Source organism: Periplaneta americana, chromosome 3 (assembly GCF_040183065.1).
Source record: "Periplaneta americana isolate PAMFEO1 chromosome 3, P.americana_PAMFEO1_priV1, whole genome shotgun sequence".
NCBI classification, from domain to species: Eukaryota; Metazoa; Arthropoda; class Insecta; order Blattodea; family Blattidae; genus Periplaneta; species Periplaneta americana.
In genome coordinates, this window is record NC_091119.1 from 47,800,188 (window position 1) to 47,810,537 (window position 10,350).

General features: G+C 35.1%; 1 non-coding gene across 1 annotated transcript; it reads right to left on the reverse strand.

The window, feature by feature from the left end:
* Nucleotides 1–2,380: 2,380 nt before the first annotated feature.
* Nucleotides 2,381–2,453, reverse strand: TRNAM-CAU (transfer RNA methionine (anticodon CAU)). Its single transcript has one exon. It is a non-coding gene; the product is annotated as a tRNA-Met (tRNA).
* Nucleotides 2,454–10,350: the final 7,897 nt, after the last annotated feature.

Below are 10,350 nucleotides of genomic sequence, written 5' to 3' on the forward strand. Positions count from 1 at the left end.
ACATACATACATACATACATACATACATACATACATACATATACATTCATACAGTACATACACACATACAGTACATACATACATACATACATACATACATACATACATACATACATACATACATACATACATACATACATACATACATACATACATACATACATACATACATACATACATACATACATACATACATACATACATAATTTACTGAATACCCTTGCAGAGTGATCCAGTTCTATCCCTTGAATTGGAAAGTAAAAAGAATTTTTCATAATCTTTAAAACAATTGACATTCCTTCCGATTTGGAAGTGGTAGAAGATGTGTTCCAATTATTTCACGTACATTGATTTGTGCAGTAGACATTTATGAATCAAAAGTAGGGCTTTTATTAATTTATACATTGCACAGTTTACGTAAATACATGTGAAATGAATTATGATGTAATGTACACAACATGTCCATCTACATTGTATTACTTTATAACGCATTTATATTCGTAATTATGATTATTCATAGCTGTTTAAAAGTGGTACGATACTATGATTGTTTGGTTCCTTCATGCGTAACATAGAAATTTACATACACATTAGTAAATGCAAAATAAAGCTTTTGCATCCAATTCTCTATACTACTATAACAACAGGTCCAGAGAGGAAACACTTTAAACGATTGGCAGCGAATTGTAAAAATTATAATTCGATATGGGTATAATAATTTCTTTATAAATCGTTTTCTCTTTTTTCGTTAATAACAACTCCACAGTTTACTCTGTCAATTTTTTTCTACATACTACAACTATCATGACGAAAATCCTTGATTGTTGAAGTGCATCGCCGTTTTGTGTTTTTAATTTAGAAAATTGCCAACTGGCTACAGACTGGAGGAGTCAGAATTCAATTCCGGGTGACGGCGAGATTTTTCTCGTTGCGAAACTTCCAGGATGGCCCCTAGGTCCACTTAGCCCTGGTCAAATTGCGTACCTGATCTATTCCGAACGTAAAAGGCGGTCGGGACGTGTGATACCGTCCCTAATTCTAGTGTCGAAGCCACGAAAGCTTGAAACTCTCATCTCCATGCCCCCAGTGCGCCTTCAAAGAATGCAAAGGGGAGGGATACCTTTACATCTACTACTACTTATTTTATAAAATTACTACTATATTTCAAGTGCATCATTCTCTGATAAATTATCATGCCGTTACTGAATATGGAAAAAACGCGACCTATAATTCAGGATATGTCTCTATACACACAGAGAAAATATCACAAAACTCTTATGGTTTAACAGAGCTGCGGAATCGCGTATTTTCGCTGGAAATAAATTCTTACATTGTCACAATACTATTTTTATACAATTCTTGCATTAAAACAAGCTTGTTATAACGTTATAAATCGTGCACAATCGGCCCAATTCTGGCACTGGTGCCAGAAAAGGTTACTTAGGAACTAGTATTCCATAACGTCATCACAGCTTTCACAACTCAATTTTATACAACGTGTCTGTAAGAAAAAACTGCAAAACAACAACAAACAGTTACTTAGCAACTATGCAATATGCAATATATTACGTTATATCCAGTACTCATGTTTCTGATAAGTAGGGCCCGGATTTTTCGAAAATGCATATGCGCATATAGAAATGCATATTTTGGGGGTTAGTGCATGTTCAGGCATTTATTTAGTTTGTGTATGATCAATTATCTGACATTTCTGGACGAACTGTAAATCTAGTAATAAATTTGTATGTCTGAAATCCCTTGGCACAACAATAACCTTCCTATTTCAAGTGAAATGGTAATGGGACCATACTTCCAGTCTCACACATGCAGGTGAGATGGACGTTGCAGACCTTTTTCACAAAAGGAATTTCTTACATTTCTTTCTCAATGCAGTATCCCTCAAAGTTTGTGTCGACAGGACCGCAGGTGTTCATCTGTTGACTTGTTTTTCATCTACTAATAGTTTATGCGGTGTAATATCAGATTTTAACTAAAAATGCTTAAAGATAAGTCCACTAAATTCTTTTTAATTAAACAGTTGAGTTCAGGCAACAGTGACTATTCAAGCAACGGCGATGTAGTGTATTGTCAAGAGAAGACTGTGAAATGCGAGAAAAATTTTCAACTAGAACAGCATTCGAAAACAACTGCACATCTCAGGTCAAAACAAAAGGGTAAGAACACGCAACAAGTACTTTTAACTCAGGCGAAATCACGGTATGAAGTTAGTATATTTTCCGCTCACATTTGTAAAGCTTTTGTATGCAGCAACATTCCGCTGCATAAATTAAATAATCCAAATCTACGATCATTTCTTTAAAATATTGTCTTAATTAAAGGAATGAAACATATATCATTGATATTTGAGGAGAAAAATTCGCTTCAGCGCCGGGGATCGAACCCGGGTCCTTGGTTGTATGTACCAAGCGCTCTGACCACTGAGCTACGCCGAATTCAATTCACAGCACCAGACCGAATCCTCCTCCCTGAGTGTTTCCCTTTGTGGCCTGACTCCAAGTTCGGCATATATGTTGACGTATATGTCTAATGTCAACTGCCATTATACTAGGAGCGCACTCAGCTGAGTGACTTGTTTGGCCGGGATTCCGCAGTTACGTGCACAGTAATCTGTACAAATATATGCACTGCAGCTATGAGTCAGGCCACAAAGGGAAACACTGAGGGAGGAGGATTCGGTCCAGTGCTGTGGCTTGAATTCGGCGTAGCTCAGTGGTCAGAGCGCTTGGTACGTAGAACCAAGGACCCGGGTTCGATCCCCGGTGCCGGAGCGAATTTTTCTTCTCAAATATTAATTGTCAATATTACGGATATTATTCTGTAGGACAAATTAATAAATCTATAATATATATATATATATATATATATATATATAATATATATCATTGAATTAAAATAAAATAATTCCTTTGGTTAGTGCATATTTTTTTGTCTTTAGTGCATTTTTTTTCAACATTTTTAGTGCATATTTGGATGCATGTTTTGGGTATTTTCAATGCATATATATCCGGGCCCTAGATTAGTCATAACATTACATTTTGTAAATGTGTATTTTTTTACATTTTAATAATAGAATAGTATAAAAAGTTGTGTGCAACACGTGTATAATCTTCATTATAAACACTCATGAAACATTCACTCGTGTCATAAATACCAAGATAATACACTATAGAGGATTCCATGTTAAGAAAATAACATTGGTGTTATGGGCACTTCCTAGTACATTGTAGGAGCTCTGTGGTATGTATGAGTTTCTATAGCAACTGGTCATTTAATGAAATAGCCCCATTATGATCAATTCTGTTTTCTTAACCTGGAATGCTCTATAGTTACATCAATTTACTATTACACATATTTCCTTTATTGAAAAACTGAAAAAATAACTTCGTACGAATAATTTCTGCAGTTAATATAATGCATTTGGGATAGCACGAAAAGAGTTTCATTTATTAAAGTTGACACACTTTATTATTATATGGTAGATCATTAGAGCAGATATTAGAACCGAGAAAGAACTCAAGCAGTTAAAAATAGGCACCGTATTCGTGTAAAAGTGGACAATTTGAACAACTTTTCTGCTAGTGTAAAGTGTTTGTTTTTTAATCGCTCCGTACTATATAGGCTACAACGAAAATATATGTGCCACTTAATTATACCCACTGTTATGTAAAAAAGAACTACATTAAATATCTCATTAAGAATGAGTTTCATAGGTATTACGCCCAAACCAAAAGTTATATGAACGTTACATTGAATTTAAAGCCAAGCTTGTTTTTACATAATTTATCAAGATACGCTATCTCATTAAGTACCAGAAAAAAGAAGGAAATATTAAGTTGCGCGTATAAAAAAATATGGTGTCAACTTTATCATTTTCTCTGGCAGTGCTCTCCCTTTAAGAAACTACTCTCTCTGCACGACTGTGCCATGCCTCCCTTTGAGGCTGTAACTCACCCCGTCTGCTGTATATTTCTGTCTCGCCAGTCATCTTTTTAGAGCGAATTCTTTTTTATTATCTCGCTTACGTTTCCTGTATGGAACCTAGGGTAATAGGCCTACTTCAGGTTGGAAGGAGTCTCTAATATACGAAAAAAATGGCTATCATTCTATTTTGTATAGATTAAGAAATAATAGTGTTTATGCTCGACCATGCCGAAATGTAGTAATTATACACCTGGTAGCAGCCCTTTAATGGACCTCATTAAAGTACACCTATTCATTAAAGTTCAGGTTTTCCACCAATCAGAAATTATCAGCACCATTGTAGCAATATGAAAGCGCAAGTATCGATTATTCTCGGATATGCAATCGAAAGACAACTACCGAAACGTCACGGAGACTGGAAATCCAATACTGTCGCAGAAGGTTATGTTCTGTTACTATAATAATTAGCGTTAATTGTAAATAATATTCAAATAAATTCAATTTGTCATCTCGTTTTTTCAATGTCTAAATCAATTTCCAGGTTATATCAAGATTAATGTTCATTTTACTCTCTAGATTATATCAAGGTCAATGGCATTTGTTCCTCGGAAAAAATCAATACTTTTGCATCTGCGCACATCTCACAATTTACGAGATTGGACAAGGTCACTTCCGCTCCCCAGTCAGATAAGAATAATATGAATGCTTATGAATAATTTCAAGTTAGAAATATGGTCGAGTAAAAAAAGTCGTATGAAACTTGCCTATAATGGTAATTAAACGCTCGTATGAAAATGATGAAACTCGCTTGCGCTCGTTTCATAAACACACTCACGTCTTAATTACTACGATTATAGGCTCGTTGCATAATGTACTATTCTCATTGCTTAAAACATCATAAACGTATTACTATAAAATTCAGAGGTTTTCAGTGTGTTTCTGATTGCTAGATAACCTTTCTGATTTGAACAAGTTAATATTACAAGTAGGTAAATTTTATAGGAGGTTAAATAGACAACAAAACACAACCTGGTATTGATCTAATAAATGACAAGCGAGTCATTATTATTTGTTGTATCTATGACACCTGACTTAGTTATGGTACATGGAATTTAAGTATGAAATGTGTACTGGCGTTTATCACTCTGGATTGACTTGACTCCAAATTGACAGCGATGATCGTCGTTCATTTACAAAACCAACGAATGACGACATCACAAATATGGCTGAAAACATCGTGTATTTAGCAATTTCTCACAAAAAAATGATGAAACTTCAGTTAACCATGTTTCCAACCATCCTGCCCTGTACGGCACGACTTAAAAAAAACACATAGATACCCATAAAAAGGAAATGTCGTGAAGGAAGTTGGTAAAATTGTATGTATGTATGTATGTATGTATGTATGTATGTATGTATGTATGTATGTATGTATGTATGTATGCATGTATGCATGTATGCATGTATGCATGTATGTATGTATGTATGTATGTATTCACACTGCAGTGGGTATATACCCGGTGGCAGTGGTAACTTATTACACTCAATAATGATAACAATAAACTTATTAATTAAAAATACAATTAATAATAATACTAATAATTAATACTAACAATAATTAATAATAATAATAATAATAATAATAACAATAACAACAACAACAGGGAATATACTAAATTAAATGAAACGATCACTTAAAATAACATTTGAAATAAATCTAATTTGTATCTCAAAACTAAGATCGAACTAAAACCCACGAGTATGATATGTTCATATCTGCACAAGTACCTTTCAAATTACTCTCATTTCGCTGTCAACTCACTCACTACAATGGAACTACGACACATTTCACTGATTCTATCCTGATTGTAGACAAGATTGGTTAAGTGCTGTATTTTAACACAGGTTAATTCTATGTATATTCCAATACGTTAGAGAAAGAATAATTAAATTATCTATTTTTACTGACAGTGTTTATAAAAAACTGAATTTAGTGTTGTTGGAGCAGGAACGTATATATAGGGCTTTCATTTTAAAACTTCCCAGTCTAAATAATTTTTTTAATTGAATTCAATTTGAACAAAAAACACTCAATTTATATATTGAGGAGGAACTCTGAAACCAGGCTTAATTGCATTTTAGATTTCACCCCCACCTCCAGTCACTCCCACTTTTAAAATTAAAACAGCACCCCTAATATATTTATACTTAAATACGAAAGAGCATTCAATTGCTTATACGCCTGATTCATTTGTTTTCGCATCTTTTGTTTTCTATCGTCGCCTGACAACCTGGATTGTTGTTATTGTTGATTAGAGCTGAAGAGAATAAAGATACAAAAACTTATTGAGCATTTCATGTAATAGTTGTGTTTGTGTATTAAATTATTTTAAAATGGCGTATATCCTTCAAGAGAGAAACATAAATCATTCTTATTGATTAAATTTAGGAAATTACACAAAATAAGCTGTGTTTTCATCCTGAAATCAACTGATAATAACAAAAATACAGGTTGCCAGGCGACGATAGAAAACGAAAGATGCGAAAACAAATGAATGAGGTGTATAAACATTTAAATGCTCTTTTATATTGAAGTATAAAAATATAGGGGTGTAATTTGAAATTTCAAAGTGGGGGAGGCTAGGGGATGGGAGTGGAATCTAAAATGCAATTAAGCCTGGTTTCAGACTTCCCCCTCAATATCTAAATTGACGTGTTTTTTGTTTAAATTGAATTCAATTTATATAATTATTTATTTAACCTGGAAAGTTCTGAAATCGAAATCCTGTATATAGTGTCAAAGGAATATCTTCTCCGAAATTCCAACTTTTATAACGACGATTGATGTAACCAATTACTTGAGATCATTTTAAAATCCTAACGAAGTGTGTTTTAGAATTAGTTTTAAGTTGAATAGCCTGGACAAAAGCTGAATATTGTAACCGCTGTAATTTATAACGAAGTAATTAATTTTGACAAAGACAGCTCGCTCGGGAAATAATTTAAATATATTGTATGTACGTCTCTCTTTAAAGCGGCATAAATAGAACAATGTATGTCACTGACACCATTTAGCTCTTCCTTCTTTACTAGAAAAATAAACCTTAAACTTGTATCCAACCTCATATCCTAAATGATTCATCAGAATTATTACCTCCAAAATTAGTGCTATCTAATTTTCTTATGGCATAGTACCCGCCAGCGTTTTTAGCGTGTGTCCTAGAGGATAGTGCCCAGTTTGTGAGTATGTTGCTAGTGCAGCTGAGAATGGTACCACTTCCTATACACGTCACATCAGCCATTTGTCAAACAAAGTTGTCAGACTGTCTGCTACGAAGGTAAAACACTAGTACTTAACATTCCCATTACTTATTTCACACGCCAAAAACGGTGACGCGGACTGTACGACGATGTTCGCTGTAAAGCAAACGGTTCAGCTGACGTTCGCTCCGCACTGATCGCTAACGTTGTATGCTGGGCGCTGATCGCCATAGTGAACCCATAGTTTAATCCTAGAATGCATACGACACCCCATAAAACTGTATATACCATCGGTATGCAAATCACGATACTACATCTGCTGCAAAACTATTAAAAGGTGATAGATGAAGTTGAATTTAATGAAGCGAAATGAGTCCGAGGCCCAACGGGCGATCATTTGGACATATTTTTTGGAATTTGGATAGGAAAATGGATGTTCCAATTTTTTGAAGATCCAGGAAGTGATAGACCGCAAATTTAGCTGCTAATAAATGAGCAACACTTGAGATAGGTAAAATTTGGCAACATAGTAGCTACTTCTTTTTACATAGTAACCTTCTACCGAAGACAGACTCTCAAAATCAGTGACCTCAAAAGAGAGTCCTGTTCTTGCCAGCAAGAATTCTCGTGATCAAAGCTGGATTATATTTTGCGAGAAAATTTCACTTAACTCAATAACCTACGGCTGAGAGCTCAAATGCCAATTCTCTCTCTTGACATTAGAATTTTCTTTTACTGTCACATACATTTCCAAGTAGCCCTCACCGACCCCTAGCGCGCCACTTCATAGAAAGCAATACGTGTATTGTCCGTAAAAAGCCTTGTGAGAAAATCAATGAGTTCTGGGAATTCCCTTTCAGCAGGTTCGGTCCTCAGGGAATGTCCTCTTTTACTCTCTTGTCCAGACGCACCAAGTGAGTGCAAAATGATTCCGAAGTTCAGAAATGTAGACATTCCCCTTCTCTTTCTACTATTTCTCACCATAAGTTACAGCGTCTTTCGAATCGAATAAAAGTTTTCTAAGAATTCCCACACAGAGGGTAACACGGCATGCAAATCAAGTAACTGTAATTGTTGGGGAAGAGAAGTCGGGACTTCAATGCCAATAAAATTTCAGTTCTGAAAGTGACATGGGAGTCAAACTCTTTCACAAACTTCATGAATGGACTTCCTGTTAAATTCTATTCATCCGTCAGCAACAACACTACAGTTAATTTCCACAAAAAAATACGTTTTAATTTTTTTTTAGTCGTACTGTCTTCGGATTAAATTAAAGTTCAAGAATATCGGATAAGTATGACAACTGCACTGAACGGAACGCAATCACGGGGTCATATTTTAAAATCATGACTAATGTTCAAACTGTAAGGATTCGAGCTATTTCATACCTTGTTATTAACTTACATTTTAATGTTACGCTTTTCACTCACAACAGAGTACAATTTGTGGATTTTATAAAATCAAAAATGCCTGAAAGTAATATCACATTCTAAAATGACCTGTTGGAGCTAACTACTGTATATGGATATTATTAATCTAAGAATGCTTACAAGAGATATAAAAATCTGAAATGGCGTAAATCATTGCTTCACAGAAGATTTCCTTTTCCATAATTTGCGTAGGCTATTATTTTTCTTAACTGAATCATATCGAACAAATCTGGATTTTCAGGTATAGCGCCTGTAAGGTTGACTCGAATTCTTTCAAGGGAAAAATTGTTCTAGGGCCGGGCATCGAACCCGGAACCTTTGGCTGAGCGCGACAACGCTCTACCGACTGAGCTACTACACAGTAACTCTACCAGGCCTCGGCTCAATAATTATTATTCCTTTTCTATCTACATACCTCAAGTGGGTTGACAAGACGTCAGAGACACAACATTGAGTGCACACTTTCTGTGTGACTTAAATTTGTGGTGTTCTGTTAACGAACAGTAACGTGTATTATACAAACGTGGCACAAATCTGGCTTTTTAGGTACCTTGAAATTTTCAATCATATTGTATTTTATTTAAATAATCTTACTATAAATGTGCTTACACGCAGGCATGCATGCATGCATGCATGCATACATACATACATACATACATACATACATACAGTCGGCCTCGGTAACATAGTTGGTATAGCGCTGGCCTTCTATGCTCGAGGTTACGTTACGGGTTCGATCCCGGCCCAGGTCGATGACATTTAAGTGTGACAGGCTCATGTCAGTAGATTTAATGGCATATAAAAGAACTCCTGTGGGACAAAATTCCGGCACACCGGCGACGCTGATAAAATCTCTGCAATTGTGAGCGTCGTTAAATAAACCATAATTTAAAAGAAATACATACATACATACATACATACTTAAATACATGCATACATACATGCATACATACATACATACATACATACATACATACATACATACATACATACATACATACATACATACATACATACATACATACATACATCTCTTTTGAATAAGTTGACGCATTCTTGGCACACAGTTTTAACTGTTGATTTTTTATTTTAGTAGGTTAATTAGCGTCTGAATGAGATGAAGATGATAATGCCAGTGAAATGAATCCAGGGTCAAACACAGGAAGTTACCCGGCATTTGCTCATATTGGGTTGAAGGAAAACCCCGGAATAAACCTCAACCAGGTAACTTGCCCCGACCTGGAATCGAACGCGAGACGCGCTAACCGTTTCCCCACAGGTGTGGACTTCACTGCTGATTTGGTGTAGCGGAAATCTCTGAGTTTCGTCATACATATTCCATGCGATAACCAATTTCAGTCAATTGAGGTCAATTGATCTGTGGGTGTTGCAATGCCTTAATCAGATTTATTTTACAGTGAATCTCTACCATTCAAAAGTCCTCTATTGGCAGGAGAGTATTATTTTGCTAGACATGCCAGAAAATTGTATTATTATTTACGATAAAATTGGCGTATAATTTGGAATTCCTTGTCTTCTGTAGGATATCAGTATCAGCATCATGCTCCCTGTTGTCGTAATCTCCAATTAATTAGTATGTTCTCATCCAATCTTATTACAATTGAAGTGTCTCTATAATATGTAGTGGGCTCTATATTCCTCGTAGGCCCTACTATAGTAGGAGTAGAAAGAAATTATTTTCTAATAGATTAATCCG